Source organism: Dromiciops gliroides, chromosome X (genome assembly GCF_019393635.1).
Source record: "Dromiciops gliroides isolate mDroGli1 chromosome X, mDroGli1.pri, whole genome shotgun sequence".
NCBI classification, from domain to species: Eukaryota; Metazoa; Chordata; class Mammalia; order Microbiotheria; family Microbiotheriidae; genus Dromiciops; species Dromiciops gliroides.
Genome location: NC_057867.1, coordinates 8,805,718 through 8,833,055, shown reverse-complemented (window position 1 = coordinate 8,833,055; position 27,338 = coordinate 8,805,718). Strand labels below are relative to the sequence as shown.

At 46.2% G+C, this 27,338-nt stretch overlaps 1 pseudogene; it reads left to right on the top strand.

The window, feature by feature from the left end:
• LOC122733865 lies at nt 1-26,463 on the top strand (annotated as a pseudogene).
• The last annotated feature ends 875 nt before the right edge of the window (nt 26,464-27,338 follow it).

Below are 27,338 nucleotides of genomic sequence, written 5' to 3'. Positions count from 1 at the left end.
ATGGCTTTCTTCCTCTACAGGTCGCAGCGCGGGACCTCTGAAGCCTCTTCACCTCCCAGGTAGCCTCTCCCCTTTTCAGCTTCCTTTCATGTGGTGTTCTCCCTCAGTAGAGTGGATACTCTTAGAGGGCCGGGACTGGATTCTTTCTGCTTCTGTTTGTAGCCCCACCCCAGTGAGGTAAAGTGACTTGCCCAGGGTCACACATCTAGTCCATGTTTATGACAGGATTGTTATTGCAGGCCTAGCCCCTCAATTGCCCCCTGTGATTAGTGGGAAATAAATCATGCAAGCTAGGGAGGAGCCAGAGTCCAGAGGGCCTTTATTTCAGGCTAAATCGTGTGGGTTTTATGCTAGTGACTACAGAAACGCCCTGATTCCTGCACAAAGGAGTATAGTGTGATGGAGGGACTTGTGATTTGGGAGTAGCGCTGGCAGCTCGGAAGGATGGATTGGTGGAGGAACACTTGAGGCAGGGAGACCATTTAGGAGGCTATTGGAATATTTTAGGCAAGAGTTGATGAAGGTTTGCATTCCAGTGCTGGCTGGGCTAGTAGCAATAAAACTAAAGAAACCAAAGCTGAGAGAGGTGTGAGGGCAGAGGTGGAGGAGGCAGAGAGAGAGAGACACACACAGAGACAGAGACACACAAAGACAGAGACACAGAGATACAGAGACACACAAAGACAGAAACAGAGAGACAGAGAAATATGAAGATATGAATTTAGGAATTTATGAGCTGGGCAAACTCTGGAATACCATTAAGCTGCCGAAAAAGCAGCCTGGTCCTCCAGCTGCAGGCGTGGAGCCTGTTAGCCTTTTAACCTAAGATCCCAGAGACCCCGAGAGGGGAAGAGAAGGCCTCAGAGCCTGACACTGAGGAGGAGGCAGTGTTGCCCAGGCTGGCCCCTGTCAGAGAAATCATCTACGACCGGCTTGTTTCATTCACGGTTGAGTGCCAATCACTCCAGTTGTGAGGCCCTTGGCTAACTGACCTTGACTTCCCCTTTTACTGATATGGAGAGGTTCACAGAAGAAATGGAAATCAAGGCATTTCAAATTATTTATCACATACCCCCCCACCTGCCCCACACACACCGTGGAATCCAAACATGGAGACCCAACACCCCCTGCCCTCCCCTGCAAGCAGGAAAGAAAGATCTGTCAGAATTTTTATGGGTGAAGTTGTAAGGTCTCCAATCCTTCCCCCTCCTATTTCTCAGCCCCAGCCCTAACCATGAAGGCCTTTACTTGATCAAAGCCCCTTCAGATGTGATAGTTCTCAAAGCTTAAATGACAAGAGGTCACAAAACATTCTGTTCCTCTTCTGGCCTCACTAACTAGCCCCCTAAGAACAATATGGCTATACTCTCCATGAGCCCCCAGGATCTTGAAGATCAAGGTCTTTGGAGCAGGAAGTCCACTGAGAGCCCTCAGAAGCAGAACCTTCTGGCCTTGGGTGTGCACCATCATGCCAACTGCTGAGCTCAGGCCAAGCCAATTGCCGATGGGGCCCAGGTCTTCAGCCTGGAACTAGTGAGGAGGCTGTGGGCTGTGGGGGAGCTCTGGAAACCTTTCTTCTCTTGCCAGCCCTGAGAGGTCCAGTGATTTAGAGAACAGAGGGCTGAGCTTGGCCTCAAGAAGGCTCAGACCCTACTTCTAATGGTCACTGGGTGACCTAGGCTCAGCACGTCACACCACCTGTGTAAGCCTCAGTTTCCCCATTTATCATATGTGGTTAATAAGGAGAAATAATATGTGCAAAGTGCTCGGGAACCTTAAGATCCTGAAGAAATCTCAATTGCTGTTATTATTAGATAGAATTAATCGACTAGACCTCAAGAACTGTTGCAAGTGCCTTATGTTAAATCAAGGTTAGGCATGATTGATATCCAGGGGAAGTTGGGATTGATAGTGACAGTGAGGATAAGAAGTATCTAGAGTCCTTTAAAGTTTGCAAAGTATTTTACAGACACCATCTCATTTGAGCCTCATCACACTGAGGCCCGGGGTACAGGGGTTATTATTATCCCCATTTGACAGATGAGGAAACAGAGGTAGGCAGAAGTAAAGTGATGACCGAGGTCACCCAGCCAGTAAGTATATGATGCTGGATTTAAACTCAGGTCTTCTTAACTCCAGGTCCAGCCCAGAAATTCTTATGAGGCAGCTAGGTGGCACACTAGATAGAGCACTGGCCCTGAAGTTGGGAGGACCTGAATTCAAATGTGACCTCAGACACTTTCTAGCTGTGTGACCCTGGGTAAGTCATTTAACCCCAATTGCCTTAAACATCTGGGCCCATCAACATCCTGGTCTGATGCCAGTTGCCAGCTCAGCCAGCCAGGAAAAAAGGGATGCAGAATTAATGGACAGGTTCCCCCTCTTCCTTACTCTCTTGGGTCCCAACATCAGAAGGTCCCAGGAAGCAGCTGCCCCAGAAATCCTGACACACATTGATCAGTGAGTACTTCACAGCTCCAGCCCTCATCTCAGCCTATCTCCACGGCTGCTTTGGATGGAGGTGGTGCCAATGCGATTATCCTGATTTTGCAGATGGAAAAACCGAAGGTTGAATGGTTAGTGGTTAAGTGAGAGTTTACTGTGACTTGCCCAAGGTGACAAGCTGAGAGGGCCTAGCTCTGCCTGAAGCCCAGGTTTGTGACTCCGAGCCTAGCACCTCCCCTACCCCATATTAAAGGTCCAGCTGCAGGTTAATGGGTAGCCAAAGGGCTATGTGAACTGAGCCCATGAAAAAACCCAGCCCAACCTTGAAATTCCAGAAGACAAAAAAGGTAGCTAAGACAAGCTCTAGGGTTGCAGACACAGAACAAGGCAACATCAACCAATTCCGTGCTCCACTTGTGAAATGCTGGAGCCAAGATGCTTCTAGGAGAAGGGTTGGCACTTTCTGGGTGGTAACCCCCCCCCCCCCCGCCCCAATGATTAGGCCCCAAATGGAAGCTCTTTGACTGGAGCCTGACTGCACATAATGCGGTAGAGGAAAGTAATGGAGAAGCATTTTTCCAGAAGGAAAGACAAGTTTGAGGTTCACAGGCTCAGAAGTTTGGAGCTGGAAGAGAGCAGTGATGCCTTCTGAGCCACTGCCCCCTCCCCCACTCCCCTTCTGCCCATCGTGGGCTGGGGGCCACATGGCAAGGCAGCAGAGCTCAGCCAAAAGGCAGTGATAGCTCTTGATGACACAGGAGAGATGATGAAGCTAATAACTAACTCTCTTCCATGTCGAGAAGTGGGAGTCTAGGGCTGTGGAGTGGTACATACACCATTGGGTTCAGCTCTCTTGTCTCTCAGTTCTGCTTACAACTGTGTTTCCTTGCATCAATCAAACAGTAAATATTTACAAAGCACATACTATATGCAGGGCAGAGGGTTTGATCTAGGAGGGGCTCTCTTAAGCTCCAGAGGATTCTGGGGGGTCCAGGGTCAGGGATACATCCAGAGTTACCTTTTCAAAAAGAAGGAGGGCTAAAACCCAGGAGAGCTTTCTGGGCCTTTCAGCAGAATCGCTTGCCTAAGTGTAAGCACCTCCCTTTAAGGCAAGGGGTAAAATAGCATTTTCTTCAAACTCCACAGGAGAAAGCAGACAAAAACCCCACCCCCATGCCCCCAACCTGAGCCCTGTTGTTTCCAAAGAGATGTCTTCTTATTATTGCTCTTTGCAAATACTATATTGGTGAGACTTTGTAACTTGCCAGGCAAGGCTCAGTGCTATGGTGGAGACTGGGCCTGGAGATGAGTAATTGGCTCCAATCTGATACTTGCCAGTTATGAAATGAGTGAGTCACACTTTCAGTCTACTCCTCTTTGATCAGAGGGTGGTGACATGAAATTAGCAGAGAGCATTTGGGATGTGATGCATTCTTCATTATTTAAATATACTGACACTTGGCTGGTGACATCCTGCTTCTGGGAGTAATTTCAAGTCTGTGAGGTCAGGGCAGTAGAGTATTCCTCTCGAGGTTCTGAGCCCACTGGACTTCAGGAAGACAGGAGTCAAGAGTGTTCCTGTTGTAAATATTGAATGGTGTCAGTGTGGGATGGAGATGGGTTTGGATGAGAAAGACCTTGGCTTGAGTGCTGTCTTTGGCAGCTCTGTGACCACAGGACAAACACAGAACCTCTCTGAAGCTTGGGCGACTCCCTAGGATTTAGCTACTAAGTCATGGTTGGGTTGTAATGTGTTCTTGGTAGAAGGGGTTTCTTACACCAAGAATATCCCATGTTGAGGAAATCATAACTTCCACTTTTTTTTTGTTTGTTTGGAGTTTTTTTGGGGTGAGGCAATTGGGGTTAAGTGACTTGCCCAGGATCATACAGCTAGTAAGTGTTAAGTGGCTGAGGTCGGATTTGAGCTCAGGTCCTCCTGACTCCAGGGCCAGTCAGTGCTCTTTCCAGTGCATCACCTAGCTGCCCCACAACTTTCCATTTTAACAGGAGAGATAGTTACACAGATCAAATTGATCCCCAATATATACAAAGCAAATGCCAGGTAATTTGGGAGGCATTGGCATGAGCAACTGGGAAAATCGGGGAAGGCTTCATGTGGAAAGTGGCACTTGAGCTGAGTTTTGAAGAAAATTGGGAATTCTGAGATATAGAGGCAAGAAGGGAATGCGTTTCAGGCAGAAGGGACACATTGTGGTGAGCAATATTAAATATTTAGTAAAGCTGCTTCAAGATCATACATGAAGAAGTGTGTTAGAAAGATGGGGGCCAGGGGCAGCTAGGTAGCGCAGTGGATAGAGCACCGGCCCTGGAGTCAGGAGGACCTGAGTTCAGATCCGGCCTCAGACACTTAACACTTACTAGCTGTGTGACCCTGGGCAAGTCACTTAACCCCAATTGCCTCACTAAAAAAAAAAAAAGAAAGAAAGATGGGGGCCAGCTAATTGGGTGACCTTAGACAAGTCTCTTCCCTACCCTAAACCTAAGTTTCCCTGTTTGTAAAGTGAGATGGTTGGGTTAGACAGTGTCAGAGGTTCTCTCATGTTGTAATACCCCATGAATATCTCTGAAATACCTGGTAAAGTGCTCATGACTCTTAACAGGAATTGAGATAAGAGGGAATTCCCCAACACATCCAGGGCCTGGGATTTCATTACTGTAGGAACTCCTTCCTCCTTCCCTACTGATCACTTGGCCCTCTATTATTACCCACTTGCCTGGGGCTCAGGAAGATTAAGAAATTTACTCTTGGTTACCTACTGAAATGCAAACTTGGAAGTGAGCTCAAAACCATCGAGTCTAATCCCCACTTGACAAAGGATCCTTCCTCTACAACCTCCCCAAGGGCTGACCCAGCCTTTACTCGAAGACCTCCTGTGAGGGGGAACCCACTGCCTCTTGAGATAGTCCTTGCATGGCTCAAATGGCCAAGTGAGTGTTTTTCTTTAGGCCCAGTCGGAATCTTTTTCCTCTTTGCCACATCTGCCCATTGCATTCTTTGAAACCAAGTTGAATCCCTCTTCCATAACATAACCTTTCAAGTATGTGAAGATCACTATAATGACCCTCCTCCATTGCCCACCCCCTAGCATCCCCAGCTCAATTCAACAAACATTTATTAAATATCTGTGATGAGCCAGGCACTGTGCTTGGCATCTGGGAATACAAAGACAGCAACTAAACAGTACCTGCCCTTAAGGAACGTACATTTTAACGGAGGAGACAATACGTGTGTGTGTGTGTGTATACATACACACACACACACACACATACATATATATATATAGATGTTATAGTGGGAAAATGGGTAAGGGTTGGGGTTGGGGTTCTTGGGAATTCCTCTTTAAAGAATTATACCCTCTTGCACACAAAACTTAGTTAGAACAAGGTGATAGTTTATTTAGGACCAAGGGAAGGGAAGGGTGGGGGGAGGGAAACCATGAAAGAAATCCTTGGACTTTTCATGGGGAGATTTGGCATAAAGCACATGGCTCAGAGGCACCAAATCTCCTCAAACAGGAGACCGGAAGGTACTTTTATAGAGGCCTGATGGGGGTGGACCATCTGCCTGTGGAAAGTTCCTTTAGTGAAGGTGGACCATCCCCCACTAGTAGTGACTAGAGGAATTGGGTGAGGGGTGACTACGGATCCCTCTTCTGGACACAAAGGCCAAAGCCACACCCAAACTTATCTCCCCAGGATAAGGGAGACCAGAATGAAGGGTAGGAATCCCAAGCTAGCTCAGTCCGATTTGGTTCCTCTAGGCGTTATCTGTCCTCTGGTTTAGTTTCTCAAGGAGAAGATTCCTCGGTGTGCCCCAGAGAAATTCTGGGGTGCTCTGCGCCCCATGACATATATATATATATATACACACACACACATATATGTATATATATATATAGAGAGAGAGAGACAGAGACAGACAGACAGACAAAGGCCATACAAAACAGGTAGGTCCAACATAGTGGAGTAGAAGGAAGATGGTCTCAGTTGAGGACACAAGGAAGTCCTCATGTCGAAGAAAATCAGGGACAGCAAGGCAGATGCAGGGAGAGCATGGGGTACAGCCATTGCCAATGCATAAAGATGGGAGATGGAGTGCCAAGTGTGAGGAGGACCAGGGCGGTCATTGTGGCTGGATTCTAGAGCCCATGGAGAAGAATGATGTACAAAGGCTCAAAAGTGAAGAAAGGGCCAAATTGTATAGAGCTTTGAATGTCAGATAGAAGAATTTGTATTTGAAACATAGGTCAGGCCCCTAAATATTTATTAAATAGCTACTATGGGCTAGGCATTGTGCCAAGCTCTGGTGATACAAAAAGAGGTGAAAGGTAGAAATAGGGAACCACTGGAATTTACTGAATATGGGGGGATCACTTTGGTGACCAGATGAAGCACTGATAAGAGTGAGGCAGGGAAGCTGAGCAGCAGGCTGTTGTCATACTCTGGGGGAGAGGTGATGAGGGCCCAAATTAAAGCAGTAGCTGTATGAATGTGGAGAATGTGACAGAAGAGATGCAGTAGAGGAAGAAAAGATGCCATTTGACAACTGGCTGGCTCTTGGTGTCCATCCTAATCTGTGGTGTCCAGAAGTCAACACAAATAGTATTGACTCCACATGTGGCTGGACTCCAGGGCAGAGGCCAATGGGATTAAAATCCCTCTTGATTCCTAAAGGCCTGCCTCCCTTAATGCAGAGCAAGAGGCTCTTCTGGGCTGCCTAGCACACAGTGGATTCATCCTTGACTCCGCTCCCATTCACCCACCATATCCAATCAGTTGCCATAGCCTGGCCCTCTAACTTGATCACATCTCTCATGTGTGTCCCTTTTGCTGCCACCAGCCTGGGCCAGTCCCTTGTCACATCGCCCCTGGGATGACTGCCATGGCCGGCTAGTTGACCTTACTGCCTTAGGCTTCTCCCTACTGCCAAAAGGAATCCATCCTCCCCTCTGCTGCGAAAGTGATCTTAATGCGCACATCTGACCATGGCAGCTCCTTGTTATCTCCAGGAATAAATATAAACTCCTTTGTCTGGCTATTAAAACTCTTTGGAGCTTTACTGTCTCCTGTACATAACAGCCCATTTCCTGACTCCAGGCTTTTGCATGGGCTCTTCCCCATTCCTGGAACACTTTCCTTTCTGACCTATACCCACTGAATTCCTTGTCTTCTTTCAAGACCCAGCTCAAACCTCACCTTCTGCAGATGGCCTTTTCTAGTCCTCTCAGCTGCTAGAGGCTTCTCCTTTATCCACTATCTATGTATCTTCCATCCACTGTATGTAGGATAGGGATATGGATTGGACTTGTGGTTTTATTGGTGTAGGAAATTGCGCAATGGTGATATTCCCTCTATCACTGCAAGTCAGTACCTTCTCTGCACCTTTGAATCTTAGGAAGTTCCTTAAAACACTGAGATTGGTTAAATGACTCAACAAAGGTCATATAACAAGTATGTGTCAGAGGTCAGGCCCCTTTGATTATGTAATAAACCAACTTCCGTGCTGCCTTCACCCTTTTGCTCTACTTCTTTCTCCTGAGGTTGGCTTGGGTCTTGCTAGTCTTAGCTTCCTGTCATGCTAGTACAAGAGCCTCAGTACTGCACCCTGTCCTTTCTCCCCTTTCCCTTTTCCTCCCTCCGTCCCTCTTCCCCAGGGAGGCCTAGCAGTCATTAGTGCCTCTGCGTGGAATCTACTCAGGACCCTTTGCTCATTAGTCACCACCTGCAGAATCTGCCGAACTCCGATCGACTTTCACTATGGGATTTGGGAGTTCTGGATTTGTATTTAGAGAAATACTTCAGGGCATCCCTACAGCCAGATGTGGCTGCCCTGGAGCATGGCACAGGTGGGCTTCTAGACCAGATGGCCCTCTTAGTTGGAGCTCACCATCACTGGGCGTTCCATTAGAATCATTTCCTGGAGGATTCTACACAGTCAGTGACTCTTCTTTTAGCTAATATGGAGTTGCTATGGAAAAAGCCAGCTATCCCAGATCAGAAATGCCAACAGCTTTCCAAGGTCGAGGAAGGAGAAATTAATTTGCACTCTCTTACCATAACCCCCTCCGCTTGCAGCAACTATATGTCCCAGTGGTGAAGGACAAGGCTAGGCACGTCATCATGAATTTTCTTATTACAAAACAGACACAAGAGAGCATCGAGCATTTTGAGCAGCAGACAGGGCTGAGTGATGCCGAATGCACTCCCCACAAAGGCCTTGTCACAGAAGAAAACAAATCACATCGTGTGCAGAGGCTGTCCATAAATTAAAGTTGTATAATGGAGATTTGACAAAAAAAGGTAGACAGATAACTTCAGCCCAGTTTTCTCCAAGGCCAAAAGAGGACTGTTCTCCTAAGCCAAGAGCAGACGCTGGTTTACTCACCGATCTTCTGCTCCGTTCCCTGGCCCACACATCAGCAACTTGCATTCTGGAAGTGGGGATAAGGATAGATTCTGAAAAACAGAGACTTTTGGGACCAAGAAGCCTCCAGAAATCTGACTTGGGTTCTGGGGTCCCACCTTACACAGGTACTCTGAATGGAGCTCATGCAGGTCCATCCTAGCAGACCTGCAAAAGCCACCTAAGAGGCCTTCAGTGATAGAACTATATAAACAACCTCTGTGCTCCCATAACCTCAAACTGAGAGACATGAACATGGTGATTCCCATAGGTTTTTTCTTTTCTTTCTTTTTTTTTTTGCAGGGCAATGACGGTTAAGTGACTTGCCCAGAGTCACACAGGTAGTGAGTGTCAAGTGTCTGAGGCCAAATTTGAACTCAGGTCCTACTGAATCAAGGGCTGGTGCTTTATCCACTGCAGTACACCTAGGTTCCCCTCCCATGGGTTTTTTTAAAGACATTATTCACTTTATTTTTGGGGGGGAGGCAGTTGGGGTTAAGTGACTTGCCCAGGGTCACACAGCTAGTAACTGTTAAGTGTCTGAGGCCGGATTTGAACTCAGGTCCTTCTGAATCCAGGGCTGGTGCTCTATCCACTGCGCCACCTAGCTGCCCCTCCCATGGAGTTTTAAAGCCCCCTTTTCACGTGGGCAGAGTTGCTTCCCCCAGTGAGCTACTGTTGGATGAACCAGAGGTATCAAATGTATGCAACCCAAACTGTATTAAAATGTAACTGGGAAAGATTTAATAAAGTAAGTGAAAATACAGTAAAACATAGATAATATTACATCTTAAACTGAAATCAATTTGCCACCAACACAGATCCTTACATCTGCATCAGTGGGTCCTATTTCTGTTGAGTTTAGTACCCGCGGTGTAGAGGGTATCTTAGACACACTTTTCCCACTTCCATTCTACTTTGCATTCAGTATAGAAAAGATGTCACCCATTCATAATTCTGCTAGGGACAATATGCATGGTGATTGACTCTCTAAATATCTGAAACATTCTAATTTAGGAAGATCTATTCTGTAATGACCCCTGATTTGTCAGTATCACTTCTCAAAGTACAGTCAACCACAACCAACTAGGGAGTGGAGAGAAGGAACAGATGTGTATGTGAGAGAGGATTGATGGGCTATAGGAGTGAGTGAGAAATGGTGATGCCTCCCAGGTTGTGAGCCGGGGTGACTGGAAGGATGTTGGTACCCTTCACAGGAATGTGGAAGTTAGGAAGAAGAGGGGGCTTGGGGAAAAAGATAGTGAATGCTGTTTTAGACACATTGAATTGGAGATGCCTTTGAAATAGCTCCTTTGTGACTATGTCTTGTCAAGATCTTTCAACAGGCATGTCTGTATGGCTACAGGCATGAATATTCATGTTGTTTTTGTTGTTTGTCTTTCATTCTGAAAGAGGACTGAGACATCAGGTGATGTCATGACTTGTAGTGAATTGGATTTATTAAGGGAGGGCTGTGCAAAATCACCAGTCTCTCTCTCTCCTCCAGAGCCATCTGGGTCCAGTGGCAAGATAGACATCAGGATGACCAGAGATGGCCCCAGATGGGGTTAAGTGACTTGCCCAGGGTCACACAGCTAGTAAGTGTCTGAGGTGAAATTTGAACTCAGGTCCTCCCAACTTCAGGACCAGTGCTCTATCCACCATGCCACTTAGCTGACCCTAAATATTCATGTTGGTACTTGTGTGGAGCATTCCTTTTGTGATAAATAGCAGCTAGGTGGCTCAATAGGTAGAGTGCAGGGCCTGGAGTCAGGAAGATCTGAGTTCAAATCCCGGTTCAGACACTTACTAGCTGTGTGTCCCTGGGCAAGTCACTTCACCTTGTTTGCCTCAGTTTTCTCATCTGTAAAATGAGAAATGGCAAGCCACTCCAGTATTTCTGCCCAAAAGACCCCAAATGGAGTCACAGAGAGTCAGACCCGACTGAAATGACTTAACAACAACAAGAGCTGCTAGCCCCCTACAAGTCTGCTCCAAGATCCCAGTGTCTCAAAGGAAGAGAGCCTTTGCTGTCCTCTCTTCCTATGAGGTTCACTTAAAGTGCTATAGAAATGATGATAGCTATAATTTTATTGTCATTATGTGTTTTATGTATATTATTATATAGCATATTATTAGTAAGGTAGCTAGTGGCACCTGGTGACACAGAGGCTGGAGCCCTGGACTTGAAGTCAGGATGCCCTGAATTCAAATCCAACCTCAGACACTTCCTAGCTACTTGACACTTGAGCCTATAGAAGTCATTTAACCTTGATCTTCCTCATTTTCCTTGTCTGTAAAATGGGAATGTGATAACTCCTAGGTTTGTTGTAAGGATCAAATGAGTTAACATATATAAAAGCACTTTGCAAATATATCAAGTTTATTTATTACTATTTATTTATTATTATTACCTGATAGCTAGGATTTTCTTAACAACAAACTTAAATCTGTCTCTCTGAAACTCCCACCTAGTGTGTTGTGTTGGGTGTTTGGGGGCCAGGTAGAACAAGCTACAAGAACATTCTGCTGCCAGGCAGTTCACATACTTGAACACAAAAGCACTGATTATTCTCGGTCTTTGTTGTTTTTGGAGAGCTTTGTTCAGTTCATCCCATAGGGACTCCTGGGTCGCAATTGTAAGGCCCTTCTCCAGGCCTGCTTGTTCACTTTGAGGCTTCTGACTTAGCAGTGTCCTCTTTCAAAATGTGATACCTATGGATAAAGGATCGGCCCTGGATTCAGGAGGACCTGAATTCAAATCTGGTTGACACACACTAGCTGTGTGACCCAGGGAAAGTCACTAACCCTCATTGCCCCGCAAAAAAAAAAAATTTATATATATATATATATAAAATAAACTCATATAAAATGTGACACCTAAAAGTAAACAAAAGAATCCATGTTATTGATTTTACTGGGCTGTGGCCTCCCACATTCTGTAACCTCTGTCAGCCCATGATTGTTTAATATCCTGTTACAATAAGTAACCGGTTTTAAGTCTGATGGGGTGATATAATGGCACCTCAGGTCCACTTGGGACCTTCCCCTTTTGGCTTCAGAACTTATCTTAGATAAAAAGTCAGCAGTTCAATCATTATCACTCTGAGCAGCCAGTTAGGGAAATTCTCCACCCTCAGGTGGAATTTGGGCTCTCATAACCTCACATTTATGTGTCTCTAGTTAGCCTCTGGCCCTTTGGTGGTTAATTTTGTGGACATCTGTGGATAGCCAGATGTTGGGATGGGATGTTGGCCAAAGTGTTGAATGTTTCTTCATTCCTTCAGCCGAGGAGGACCTTGCTCTGAGACCAGCGCCTCCATGCAAAATGTCTCCTCTCTGCCACAATTCAGTCTTCCCTTTGGTCCTCAGAGGTGGGCTGGGAATACCATGATTGCTCCAACCTCTGAAGCTGAGATTCTCGGAATCTCTTTCTCAGCTGTTCATGGATGACTTCTTCCTTTTGTACAAATTGTTTAGGGCAGAGGACCTGATCTTTAACATAATGGTGCTGATTGATTCAAGGGAATATACAAGTCTTGTGCGCTTTTGATTGTTTGATATTCAAAAAATGTGCTCACCTAGTCAAGGAACCAGATCCCAAAGGGGTAACTTCAACTACTCACACTTCAAATTGCTTTTTTTTTGGATTGCCATAGTACACTGTTGACTTATATTCCATTGGCAGTCTACTAAGACCCCAAGATCTTTTTGAGATGAAATGCAACTATCCCACACCTCACCTGAATTGTACTTGTGTAGTTGATTTTTTAAGCCTGAGAGTAAGTGTCCCCCATTTATACATACTACCTTTTATTTTATTAGATTTGGCCCTGTGTTTCTAGTCCATAAAGAACTTTTGGATACTCAAATGTTATCTAACACGTAGGTAGCAGGTACTGAGTATGGCAAGCCAGCACTACCACCCCCTTGACAACCATCAGACTCTGATGGAGACAGCTTGGCATCCTGAGTCCCAGAGCCTCAGGAAGAGCCAAGCTTCCAGGCCAGTGCTCTCAGCCAGTCTCCTGAGCAGCAGCCCCTGTGGAGATACTGCCTGGCCACTGCTCCTGTGGGTGCTATGGCTACAACTTGCAAAGACCCAGAAAAGAGAATTCTTGACTCTAAAGCCCTTGGCCCTGTCAAAGGGCTCAGCACGGGACAACTGACATCATTGCATTAGTGGAAATGACAAGGAAGAAGAGGTATTAACATCTGCTTTGCCTAAGGGCCCGCGTCATCATCTGACTTTCAACTGAAACCTTTCATCTGTGTTGCTCCCCCAGAAGAACATGATCCCTGGGATTTCATCCTTAGCTCTTAGAACAGAGCTTTGCACATGGTGAGTTCTTACCAAATGCTTCATTCACTCATTCTCTCTCCTGTCTAGCTTTCTATGACGTCATCCAGCCTGGTTTTCCTCCTACCTATATGACCGCTCCCTCTCAGTCTCCTTTGCAGAATCTTCATCCAGATCACTAACTTGGATGTTCCCCAGGTCTCTTCCGAGGCTCTCTGCCCATCCCATAGACTCAATTATCCTCTTGACGCAGATAACTGTCAGATCTCTTCGTCCCACCCTAACCTCTCTGTTGACTTACCCAACAAGCAGTTGGAGATGTGAGGTTGTATCTCCTAAACTCAGTCTGTCCCAAACCAAACTATCTTTCCCCCAAACCTTTCTCTCTTCCTAATTTCCTTTTTATTGTCTTTTTTTGTTTTTGTTTGCTTTTTGTGAGGCAATTGGGGTTAAGTGACTTGCCCAGGGTCACATAGCTAGCAAGTGTCAAGTGTCTGAGGCTGGATTTAAACTCAGGTCCTCCTGAATTCAGGGCAGGTGCTCTATCCACTGTGCCACCTAGCTGCCCTCCTTTTATTGTTAAGGGTACCACCATACTTCCAGTTACCCAAGTTCTCAACCTGTGTATCATCCTAGACTCCCCTCTTTTTCTGTCCTCCTCTTTTTCTAATCTGTTACCAAGTTCTGTTGCTTTTTTTTTTACCTTTTTAACACCCTTCTTCTATTCACCCGTTTTTCTTTTCTGACCCCACCACCACCCAGTCAGTTGCAGGCCATCAAAACCTCCCAGCTGGACTGTTGCGATGGCCTACAAATGGGTCTTGGTGCCTTAAGTCTCTCCCCCTTTAATGCAGCTTCTCCCCAGCTGCCAAAATTGTTCCTTCTAAAGCACAAGTCTGACTCTGGATGGCACCTCCATGTGCTACAAATTCCAGTGGCTCCCTCTTACCTCTGGGATCAAATATAAAATCCTCTGTTGGGCATGCAGAGCCTTCCCTACTATGCCCTCCTTCCCCACCCCAGCTTTCCCAGTCTTCTTATACCATGTAGTCTTCCAGCCAGTAGCACTGGCCTCCTGACTGTTCCTCCAACAAGTTACTCCATCTCCCAGCTCTTGACTTGAGCTAACCCTCCCAGAGGCTCGTTTCCTTGCGAAGTCTGTTTACCACAGACTGACTAGTTCTTAATGGGGGGGGGGGGGGTAGGGAAGGAGAAAGAGAATTTGGAACACGACGTTACAAAAATCGATGCTACAATTTCTTTTTACATGTAAGGTGGCGAAAAATTCTAAATAAATAAATATATGATAAGCAGGAAAAAAAAGGATAGCTTAACTTACTGTTCTGTGGATATTTTGAGGAAATGCTTCCTGGGAACTGTTTGCTGTCAGATGCAAAAAGTCAATTCCTCAGATATGAAAAATAAATGTTTTTAAAAGTCAGTGGGGGGGGGGGGCAGCTAGGTGGTGCAGTGGATAAAGCACCGGCTCTGGATTCAGGAGGGCCTGAGTTCAAATCCGGCCTCAGATACTTGATACTTACTAGCTGTGTAACCCTCATAGCCCAGTCCAAAAAAACGGCAGCAGGGGGAGGTCAACTATTTGATTGGTGGAAATAAATAGATTGAGTCCCAATCCCTGTGTGCCCTAGGAAACCTATAGGTTGAGGATTCTCTCCTGGCCTGACCACATAATCTGGGCATAACTGGGCACCAGGGCATCACTGGGAGCTTCCAGCCTATTGATGTTCTTTAGCATTGTCAGCTTTCTTTGCCAGTCTCAAACTGTGGCAATCTTAATGAAACTTAATCATGTCATCTTGGCCTACCCTATGTTCAGTGTTTTGGTTGGTTCAGTTTCTCCCTAATCACAGAATCTCAACATTGGAAAGGGCCCTAGAAGCCCAACCTGTAAGAGAGTTCCCTCCAACTTCCCCAACCAGGGCTTGTCTGGCCCTTGCTTGAAGTCCTTTAGTGAAGGGGACCCTGCCACTTACTTTGGCTAAGTTCTAGTTGTGGGGGTCTTTCTAAGGTGGATCTGAAATCTGCCTAAGAAGAGTATCTAATTAATTGAATGGAGACTACAAATGAGGGCCTTGGTCCTTGATTAGACAAAAGCATCAATCATGTAAGTTGGTTTGTATGAAAGCAGAAAAGATTGGGCTTTGTATGTCTGTTAAAGAACCAGAGTGGTGAAGCCTTGTTGGTACAGAATGAAATAACACAGGTTTGGACATAGCTAATGTTGTAATTTGTCTTTATTTCATGTATTTGTTATAAAGGTTTCGGTTTTTCTTTTCTTTTCTAAAATTAGTGAGGAATGCAGGAAGAGAGAAGATAAGTGTCTGTGAATTGAAAAAAAAATATATAAATCCCACTTCTCTTTTTCTAGCCTCTAGAGCCCACTAATTCACTGGAAGGTGGTTTGTAAGAGCATCAATTTAGATATGGAAGGGACCTGAGAAATTATATAATATAGCTTCTTCCTCTCCCACTTTCCAGATAAGGAAACTGAGGCCCAGAGATAGCAGTGCTGCATGAAGGCTGTCTTTTGGTTGTCTTCTATTCTCACCAGAAATCTTTTCCTTCTCACATATGTGGCCAATTTTCAATGCTGAAGCCCATGGAATTTTCTTTTTCTTTTTTTTTTTTTTTTTGCAGGGCAATGGGGGTTAAGTGACTTGCCAAGGGTCACACAGCTAGTAAGTGTCAAGTGTCTGAGGCTGGATTTGAACTCAGGTCCTCCTGAATCCAGAGCCGGTTCTTTACCCACTGTGCCACCTAGCTGCCCCTGAAGCCCATGGATTTTTATTGCCCAATTAGGAATAATCTCAAGCCCCTCCAAGACTGATGAGAAGTGGTAGCCTCCCTAAAAAATATAAAGGTGGCAATGAATGTAGGAGTGTTATTGATTCATTGTAAGGATTTAGTATTGGGGGGGGGCGGGTTAAGTGACTTGCCCAGGGTCACACAGCTAGTAAGTGTCAAGTGTCATGTGTCTGAGGTTGTATTTGAACTCAGGCCCTCCTGAATCCAGGGTCAGTGTTTTATCCACTGTATCACCAAGCTGCCCCCAGGATTTAGTATTAATGGGAGCTGAATATTGAACATCTATCATCCATCTGTAAGCCATTTTTATTGGACTTGTGTGAAAGGAAGTCTTCTTTTGAAGGCAGAGTAGATAGAAAGCTAGTATCAAGGCCCGGGAGCCTTGGGTTCGAGTGCTGACACTGCCACATAATGACTGTGTGACCCTGGGCAGGGTACCTTTTAGTGTCCCCAGGGAATTTCCTTTTTTTTTTTTTGGTGGGGCAGTTGGGGTTAAGTGACTTGCCCAGGGTCACACAGCTAGTAAATGTCAAGTGTCTGAGGCCGGATTTCAACTCAGGTCTTCCTGAATCCAGGGCTGGTGCGTTATCACTGCGCCACCTAGCTGAACCCCCACCCCAGGGAATTTTCTAAGACTTTCCCTTGCAGAGAAGGTGCCAACCTGCATTAGTGGAGGGAGTTTTCTAGGGAATTTTTTGTAACAGTGAAATCACTGTCCTTGTCACAAACAATGAAAACTGGTTACTGAAAAAGAAATGGCTGTGCTGGTTGTCTTCTTGAGGGACCCTGGTTATCCCTCTTCCTGGTCATTTAAGCTGATAGCCAATGTGGTCACAGACTGAGTCTATCCAGATTTCCAGCGTTTGGTTTGAGTGAGTATTTTGAATAAATGCAATTTTTTAGTCAAGTCTTTGGAGGCTTGAATGCAATCCCTTGTCCAGTGAACACTGACTGCATTTCTCTCTTAGGACCCCTGGGGGCGCTAAGCCTCAGAAGTATTGGTTAGAATAATAACAAGCACCCACCTCTTTCTCTCCAACAAAGGAGCCATGTTCTAGATCACCTGAGGCAGCAGAGAGAGGGAAGTTCTGGAGAAGGTGAGAAGGACTGAAGTTGTGAAGTTTCAAATTCTGACTCTCCTGCTTACTTCCTGTGTGATTCTAGGTAAGTCATTTGATATTTTGGGGCTTAGTCCACCCCTGGAGATAATAGTCATTGGCCCATCCTATAGCTCCCTCTATTACCCAACCTCACCCCCAAAGGCCAATTCATTCAAAGTATAAGTAGACTTTTTGGTGGTGAATTAAGGGTCAGGTGGTGAGAGGGGGCAGATTTCATTGTTTCAGTATTCTTTGGCCAAAAGGGTGGGCTAGACTTGAGTTTCACCTTTTGTCAATTCAGTTCAAGCCAGTACGTGTATACATGTGTGCAAATGCACATGTCTCCTAATAACCAAGTTCTCTGGGCTGGGCTGTCCATCCATCCACACAGCACAATGCAGACAATTTGCATCCTTCCTTCAGAGTTTTTCCCTGTCTGTGAATAGTGAATAATCCAGGCACTAAATAATTCAATGCTAAATTTAGCCCTGGAGGTATTGTAAAGGACTAGGATGAGAGCACAATGAAGGCCCACAGGAACTGGGGAGGCTTCTGGGAGGAAAAGGGCCTTGAAGGACAGATCCCAAAGCTAGGAATGATATTGCTAATGGGAATGAGCATAGTAAATTCACTAGCCAGGAAAGTGGACCAATCCCAAGCCAAACTGCGAAGGAGGCCAGGTTTGAGCTCCCCTCTTGGGCCCCTTTCTTGCGTGCTGTGACCTACTCCTTCAGGGGCTCACTCTCAGCTCTTGGCTAATCTCCACTATCAAAATGATAGACCCTTAAGGTATAGCCTCTCTGGCTTCCCCCTTGGACCAGCTATGTGGACATGGTGAGCTGAAGAAATCTCAGAAAAGAAAACCCACAGACCAGGCCTGTTTCTAGGGCTCTCAACAGTCTGTGTGGTCAGTCAGTCAACAAGCATTTGTTAAGCACCTATGTGCCAGGTACTGGGCCAAGATGAGGTGCTCCCATTGTCATGACAGAGCCGCCCACACATAAGGCACTACAGACTACAAGATCTATACAGGGCAAATGGGACGTAGTGCCAGAGGAGGATGGCAATAAAGGGGGCACCAGGACAGAACAGTATCCTGAAAACCAAGAGGAACGATAGTATCCAGGAGAAGAGGGTGCCTGAGAGTGTCAAAGGCTGCACAGACGTTAAGAAAGACCATTGCATTTGGCCCTTAAGAGATCATGGGTCATTTTGGAAAGAGCAGTTTCACTTAAACAGTGAAGTTAAGATACCATCTTTGCAGGGAGTTCAGACAGGCAAGGAAGACCCCTACCACAGACAGCCTTCCCAAGGAATTTAGCCACAAAAGGCAGGAAAAATATAGGATGACAGCAAGGAGGCATGAATCAAGTGAGAGATTTGTATAGAATTGGGAAGACGGGCATGTTTGTTGACAGTACAGAGGAGCCATCAGACAAGGAGAGATTAAAGATAAGTAATAGAGTAGGGATGACAGAGGGGGTGATCTGTTGGAGGAGATGAGATGGAATGGGATCAAGGGTGCATGTCGAAGGGTTGGCCTTGGCAAGAAGAAGGGCCACCTCATGATGAGACAAGGACAAAGGAGATAGGGGCAGAAGGCATCTGAATGATATAAGATGAGGAGGAGGGGAGAAGAAAGAGCTCATGGTGAATGACCTCAATTTTATCAGTGAAATATGAGTCAAGGTTCTCAGTTGAGAGGAGGGTGGGGGGGGGCGGGGAGGGGAGCTATGGGAGGTTTGTGGAGGGATAAAAAGGTTTGGAAGAGCCGCTGTTGGAGAACAGGAGAGGGAGTCAGTTAGAAGGGGTGAAGGGGTTGTCTTGGTGTGGCCAGGGCTTGGTTGAGATGACACAACAGAAATTCGCAGTGGATCCGGTGGGCGCACTTTGCTGATTTTCTCCAGCTTTATTCAGTGGCACACGTGAGTGAACAGTGGATGGCGGGAGGAATGCAAAGTTGGGGCTCAGCAGGAGGAGATTGTAGGACAAAGGGACAAGGGACTGCAGAGTTGAATTGGCTCCCCAAGGGGTTAAGATGGGGAAGGGAGGAGAAGGTAGCCAGTGCAGGGGCAATGGCTTAGAAAAAAACTGAAGGGAGGAGGGAGATTGGAGCTCATGGTGAGGATGAAAAACTGGGTTTAGGGTTGCAAGGCAGAGACAGGGCAAAATGACAGTAGTCCCCAAACATGGACACAGTACATTTGTAGGTGATGTGATGGCAAGATCAAGGGTCCAGTGGGCTCTGAGTGTAGCTGAGGCAGCGTGCCAGAGGACACCATGTGAAATGAGTAAGTTGAGGAGGTGGACGGTTGTGGTGAGTGTTACCGTACCTGTTGAAGACCCCCTAGTATGAGCGTATGAGTTGGAGAGGTGATGCTAGCATCCCGAGAGGGGTCAAAGCAGCCTGGGCCTGACTAGCAAGCAAGACCCCATTTCCTTCTCTTAGCAGTCACTGACAGAGTCAGCCAGCAGGGCAGAGGCCTCACCCTTTCTCATGCCTTCCTGTTCAGGACTTGCATAAAAAAACAAACTCAGCAGGAATCCCATTCATCACTTATTTTCCCAGGCTTTACCTCCTAGGCCCCTCCTAACTGCCTTGTTTGCATGAGGCATCTCTGGACCATACTGGAGGCCTGGCCCCTGGAGCAGTGGGCTGCTACCAGCACTCCTCCACTTTACTCCACTTTCTGATGTTAGACCAGGACCACTAACTAGGGCTGAACAATTGGGCTGAGATTCTGGAGCAGAGTGTTAGCGCTGGAAGGGGCCTCCAAGGCAGTCTGGTCTTGTTTTACAAAGAGAGAGCTGAGGCCCTGAGAGGGGAAGGAAGTTTTCCAAGGCCACCCAGCAGGATTTTAACCCACTAATCTCTTGACTCTCAGGCCTTGCTTACTCTCTAAGGGAACAAAGTTCAAATTCAGACCCCTTGAAAAAGGCAGGAGGGTTATTTTGAGAGGCCAGCTGACCCTATGAAAGCCTTCCCCCTTCCCCTTCAGCAGGAGATCCCGTCTCCCCCCACACCAATTTGTGTCTCTGCATAGAAAATGCCTCCCTGCAGGCTACTGTGGGGCAAAGTGGCCACAGCGCAGGCGCAGCCCGGCTGTCTGCCAATGGGGCTGTGCACTGGCTCACTCCTCTTGTTTCCTTATTAGCCACAGGGTTGTATGGTGGCACCCCCAAATGGGAAACCACAATGTGCTACCTTTCTGACTTAGCCGGCCACTAAAGTGCTTTCCACTTGTACCCTGGGAGAAGCCACAGGGGCCAGCCGGGCTCCATCTCCTGAAAGAACTGTTACCAGTGGGCATGAGTCAGACTTGGACTTCCTGGTGAGGCATCCTGGCACACAATCCAGAGGCAAGCTCCTGGGAATAGAAGGCCTGATACCTGAGACCAGAGCAGGGCGATCTCCAGCTGATTTGCGTAGAGCAGAAGTGACTCAGGAAGAGTTCATGGGGAGTTGAGAAGGAAGTCGGCTCAACAGGAGTGACATTCAGAAGGTTGGGGCTAGGGTGAGGGCTGGGCAGGCCATGCTGGGTGGCTTCCCCTGTCCTTCCTCGATCCCCACTTATCTTTATTCCTTAAGTGCTTCCTACCCAAATCCTACCAAGCCTGCTAGGCCCAGCCTCAGTCTTACCTTCTGGGTGAAGCTTTCACCACTCCGCAGGAACCCTGGTTCAGCTCAAATGACCTGCATAGCATAGTGGGCACTTAATTGCTCTCTTCCCCACCCTTCCGGCTGAAAGGGCTCTCTCCAGGGGACCAGCTAGCAAAGGTTTTAACAACCTGCTCTCTGAAGAACAAAATCCTTTTACTACCCAATAGCCTTTTAGCTTTAGTCTTCATTAACATTTTCTCCATCACTCTCTTCAGTCTAGGCAATCAGCAGAACGATTAATCAAGGCCTAATTTGTCTGAGATGAGAGCCCGCTCTGGCATACCCCTGTATGTGTCTCTCACAGGAAGGTTCTTAGAAGGCTTTGCTGGGCCCTCTCCTTTGCACTTGATCTCCTTCTCTGAGGCCCCGTATTTACTTGGTATTTACTTGTTTTAGCTGTCTTCCTCTCATGAGACCCAGTCAGTCAACTTGCTTTCATTAAATATGTTCCGTTGTCATCCCACATATTTGACTTGATGCATATAAAAAACGTTATTGGGAGAAAGGATCCATAGGCTTCCCCCATAGGCTTCCTTACTCTAGGGATCCAGGACACCCCAAAGGGGAAGAGCCCTTGCCTTAGTGAGGACAGGCCTGGGCCCTATATAGCTGTGTAGCTCCCTCCTTGCACAGTCCTTGGCACCTAGGAGGTGTGCCTAATCAGTGTTGGAGGTTGAACTTAATAATATTCTGTTCCATGCCCTGCATTAATCACTTAATTAAGTCCCTAATGATATACTTGTCTGCATTGCACATGAATCATTTCATGCATAATAGTCTTGTCTCCCTAACTAGACTTTCCACTCCTTAAGAGTAGGGACCAGCTCCCATACACAGGCAAATTGTAGGCGAAGATGAATAGGATCTTAGGGCTAGAACTGGAAGAAGCTGCAAGGTCATCCCTCATTTCTCTGGTGAGGGAACTAAGACACAGAGAGGGAAGGAGCTTGCCTAAGGTCACGCAGGCAATATGTGGCAGTGTTTGGATTCGAACCTCTTGCCACTCCATACAGGGCTTATTAAAAACCTGTGGACCAGGGGCAGCTAGGTGGCACAGTGGATAGAGAACTGGCCCTGGAGTCAGGAGGACCTGAGTTCAAATCCAGCCTCAGACACGTAACACTAACTAACTGTGTGACCCTGGGCAAGTCACTTAACCCCAGTTGCCTTACCAAAAAAAAAAAAAAAACAACAACCCCAAAAAACAACCACCTGTGGACCGGCTTGTGCTGTGTGCTCTGTCCATGTAGGAAGTGTTCAGGGTACCGTGGAGGCTCCCTGTTGAGAGGTAGAGGCTAAGATAATGGGGCTCAGTGCCCACAGAGGGAGGCCAAGGCCTGGGTGGCACTGAGCATGACATCGCTTTCAGGGCTTTACCCAGGTCACCTGCCACCTCCTCTCTGGTTGGGACTTAGGAAACACTTGGTACAAATCAGGGAATGGGGACATAGCTCCCAAGACAAATGTGGGTGTTCTTTTCCCACTTATAAAGAGGAAAGCCTCAAGACCAGGGGCATTTGGGAGTCCCTTACCACCTCTCTGTACCTCACCTCTCCCTGGGAGCCCAGGCTTCCCTCAGGAGGAAGGAAGGCCTAACAGAGCCAACGCATCAGGATTCCTGGGAAGTGGCTTTTAGGGCTACCATCAAGGAAACACTGACATTTAATTTATTTATTTTGAAAATTAATTAATTTCTTTTTTAATACTGACATTTTAAAAGAAGAAAAGGATGAGGAAATATGAGCAGTGAATCGTGGGAAGAATTTGAAATACTTTAGCAACTGGGGGTAGGGAAACGTGGTGGGAGGGCATCACCAGGCCAGCCCTACAAGTCTTCCCTCTCCCTTCCTGGTCCTACCTTTCTTTTCTTTCACTTTCTTTGAACTGAAGCAAACTTTTAGGCCTGCCTTCAGTCACGAAAGCATCTTTTCCCCTGTGTACTGCTTATTTCTTTGGAGCAATCAGTATATTTTACAAGGTTTCATGAGATTGCCACAATACCCCCCCCCCCAGGGCTGGTAAGTGAATAATGTATGCCCACTTCACAGATTCAGAGAAGTGATGTAACAAGGGGATTATCCTTGTCCCCTGACATTCAAATGATACTCGTGGCCTCTTCAGAGGCAGGAGAAGCAAAGTTCATTAAGATGTGTGGTTATGGAATTGTATTTGGTTCTTTAAAGGTGAACGTTTATTGAATACTTGCTCATCAAGAACCTCGTTTTCTTCATCAGACTAGAGTAACTAGTAATTGTACTAGAGTAATAGCTCAACTATTTTCTTTAATTTTTTAAATTTACAACCAAACCTTGACTAAAGAAATACAAACATGAAATGACGCCCATAATCCCAGCAGGCTTTGAGACATTGGGATGACAGGGAACAGATGCTCCAGGACCCCTCAGGCCTGAGTTTGCATTATCACTCCAATATTTGCTGGAGTCCTCTCTTTTCTGTGCACAGTGCATCCCACCAGGGCCTTTAGCCTATGCTTGTCTGTGTCCCCTGACTGGCCACCTGCTTCTGGGCCATCGTCCAAGACTCTGAGATAGCAGCAGGACTCCCTCTCACTACCTGACATGCCCACCTCTGTTTCCTGTACGTCCTGATGTGTTTTAGGTCTCGTCTTTCTCACCTGTCATTGCCTTTGGGTCCCCTGTCACAAGGAGTATCCTGAAATCCCGATGGCCAGGATGGGGGGGGTTGTCAGAGAATCCTGGAATGGAAAGGGACTTGGTAACAACCAGAGTCAGCTGTGAGTGAGCAGCCACCCTCTGGTATTCCTGACAAATATTCTGCTAGCCTTTTGGCTGAGGGGGAGTCCACCGCTTCCGGAGGTAGCCTGGCCCACCTCAGGCCAGCTCTCATCCTAGGGAAATTTGCCCGACATTGAGCTCAAATCAGCCTCTTCATGACTTCTACTCATCGCTCGTGATTTGACCCTGGATGGGCAAACAGATCAAGTCCGCTCCATCACAACATCTGTTGATCACACGCTGTGTGCCAGGCTCTGGGAATACCAGTACAGTCAGAAACAATCCCTACTCATAAGGGTCTTATATCTTAAGGAGGGAGACAATAAGGCAGATAAGAACATGGAGATGATGGTGGATAAATACAATTATGGACAAAATAGTTTGGGGTTCAGAGTCAGAAAAGGCTTCAGGCAGAAAATGGTGCCTGCACCACCTGCTAAAGGAAGAGAGGGGCTTTGAGGGGCAGAAGGAAGGAGAGAAGGGCATTCTAGGCCTAGAGAAGAGCCAATCTAAAGGGAAAGAAAATGTCACAAGGCCAGTGTGGTTCTTTCACAGACTATGACAGAGCCAGCTGTGTCCAAGGAAGCTGGAAATATTGGGACCAGGTTGTGTAGGGCTTTAAAAGCTGAACACAAGAGGTTATAGTTTATCCAAGAGTCAATAGGAAACCACTGGAGCTGTTTGACTAGGGAAGTCACATGATAAGATCTGAGCTTAGGAAAAATGACTTTGGTGGCAGTGTGTCCTGTGGATTGAGTGATGAGAGACAAGGCAGGGAGGGCAATTAGGAGCTTGTTGCAATGATTTAGGTGACAGGTGAGGCAGGCCTCAATTAAGGTGGTGGCTGTGGGCGTGGAGAGAAGGGATGGGATGTAAAAGCTGTTGTGAACAATTGAATTGTCAACCAATTGTATACATGGGGTGATAGAGAGATTATGCACTGAGTCGGGAAGGATGGTGATGCCTTTGACAGAAGCAGGCAAGTTTGGAAGAGGGGGACATTTAGAAAGAAAGATAATGAATTTAGATGGAGCCATGTTGGATTCAAGATAGCTCTAGGAAATCCAGTTTGAAATGTCCAATAGGCAACTTGTGACACGGCAATAAGTTCAAAAAGGAGACAGTGGGGCTGGATATATGTATCCTGGACTCATCTGCTTAAAGATGATGGTTAAATCTATGGGAGCTTATGAGGTTACCGAGGGAGTATAGAGAGAGAAGGGGGAAGGGTCTAGGACAGTTAATGGGGAATACCATGGTTTAGGGGAGTGTCATGGATGGTGAGCCAGCAAAGGAGATTGGGAAGGCGTGGTCAGATAGGAAGAAAGGGAACCAGAAGGGATCAGTATTACAACAATTCTCCCAGATAGAATCCGGGCAGAAAGGACGGTCAATAATGTCAGGTGCTGCAAAGGGGGTCAGGGAGACTGAAGACTAAGAAAAGATCCACTTTGGCAATTAAGAAATCACTGGTGAATTTGTAGAGAGCAATTTAAGTTCAGGGATGAGGTTAGGGATTGCAACGGGTAGGGAAGTATAACTTATATTGAATGGCTTGAGTTCTTAAGGTGAGTGGGGAGGGAAGAAGAGAATTTGGCACACAAAATTTAAAAAATCTATACTACAATTTGTTTTTACATGTAAGGTGGGGGAAATTCTAAATTAATTAAAATGGCAAAGGGTAAGTAGGGAAGAAGAAGAGGCAAAATTGAGTTTAGATAACTTTTTCAAAGTTTGGATAAGAAAGGGAAGAGAAATAGGACAATAGCTTGAGGAGATGGGAGGCTCTAGCAAAGGATTTTTAAGAATGAAGAGAACCAGTTGATAGGGAGAAGCAGAAGGTTCAAGAGAGAGAGAGGGGAATGACTGAGGATGCAATCTGCTGGAAAATATAGAAGGGGATGGACTCAAGGGCACACATAAAGAGGTTGGTGTGGATAAGGGGAAGGGAGACAATGCCGAGAGGTTCTGAGATGGGAGAACAGGAAGCTTATGCTGAATGTCCTCGGTAAGAGGAAACTCACTTGAGATAGATGCGGAAAAGGGGACAATGGAAATAGGGAAGAAAAAGTTTTCAGGAGGGAGGAGAAAGTTTGGAATAGCTTCTATGGTACATGAAACTTGGGGATCAATTAGAGAAGAGTAACAGGAGTGCTTTATGGCAGTGAGGACCCCGTTTGGATAAATTCACATCCCTTTTCTATTTCATAAGCTCTTCAAATACTTGAAATACTAGTGTGTTCATCCCACACCCTTCTTTGAGTTAAGCATTACCAGTTCGTAATTTTGGTTGTAGTAGGTGGAGATTATTTTTGGAGGGGGGGGCAGCAATGAGGGTTAAGTGACATTGCCCAGGGTCACACAGCTAGTAACTGTCAAGTGTCTGAGGTGGGATTTGAACTCAGGTCCTCCTGAATCCAGGGCCGGTGCTTTATCCACTGCAGCATTACCTAGCTGCCCCCCAGATTCATAATTTTGTAGGTTTATAGCCATAAGAGATCATCAGAGGTCATCTAGTTCATCCCCCTCATCTTACATAATAAGTTGAGCAGAGAGGTTGAGTGCCTAAAGTCACAGTGGAGTAGTAGTAGTAGTAGTAGTAGTAGTAGTAACAACAACTGACATTTCTAAAGCACTCAGGTTTGCATTTACCATCACATGGAGTCTCATGAGAACTCCATGCTGTCAGTATATAATTATCCTCATTTTACAAATAGGGAAACTAAGGGTCCCATCTCCCACAGCAGGTCTTTCAGCTGATTCCCGGCTCTTCACAGGACACACACTCAAGGCTCTTCACCATCCCGTCAGTCCTTCTCTGCACACCCTCCTGTTCATCCACGTCTCTCCTAAGCTGTGGCTTCCAGACAGGACTGGCCACAGGAGAGAACAGACAGATCATCACCTCCTGCGTTCTGGACACACCGCCTTTTCTTAACACAGCAGGGTAAGTTCACATTCTCCACATTGCTCTGATTTTCCTGACCATTATTTTTTTTTCAGTTAACAAGTATTTATTTCCTCCCTTACCACTTCTTCACCCCAATTGAGAAAGAGAAATAAAACCCTTGTGACAAATATACAAAGTTCAGTTCTCTTTACAGTATTGCTCTTATCGTATATGTTGTTCTCCGGCTTCTGCTCACCTCGCCCTCCGTCAGTTCACAGAAGCCTTTCCAGGTTTGTCTGCAACATTCCCTTTCATCATTTCTCTGTGTGTGTGTGTGTGTGTGTGTGTGTGTGTGTGTGTGTGTGGCAGTTGGGGTTAAGTGACTTGCCCAGGACTTTCATCATTTCTGATGGCACAATAATATTCCATTCCATTCAGGTGCCGTGATTGACATGACCATTGTCCAATAGATACCTTAGTTCCCCAACTTTTTCCATTACTATCAGTGTTTTTAATATATGGATCTTCTATCTGTGTAGAGGTTATCTTGGTAAGTGGTGTGAGATTTTGGCATGTACCTAATTTATGGCAGTGGGCAGCTAGGCAGCAATGGGGCAGCTAGGTGGTGTCGTGGATAGAGTGCTGGGCCTGAAATCAGGAAGACTCATCTTCCTGAGTTCAAGTCTGGCCTCAGACACTTGCTAGTGTGGCCCTGGGCAAGTCAATTCACCCTGTTTGCCTCAGCTTCCTCTTCTGTGAAATGAGCTGGAAAAGGAAATACAAACCACTCAGCATCTTTGTTAAGAAAACCCCAAATGGGGTCACAAAAGGTCAGATGACTGAAAAATGACCGAATAACAATAATTTATATTGAGCTACTATCTACTTTTCCCCATAGTATTTGTGGAACACTGTGTCTTTTCTCCAATAAGCTTG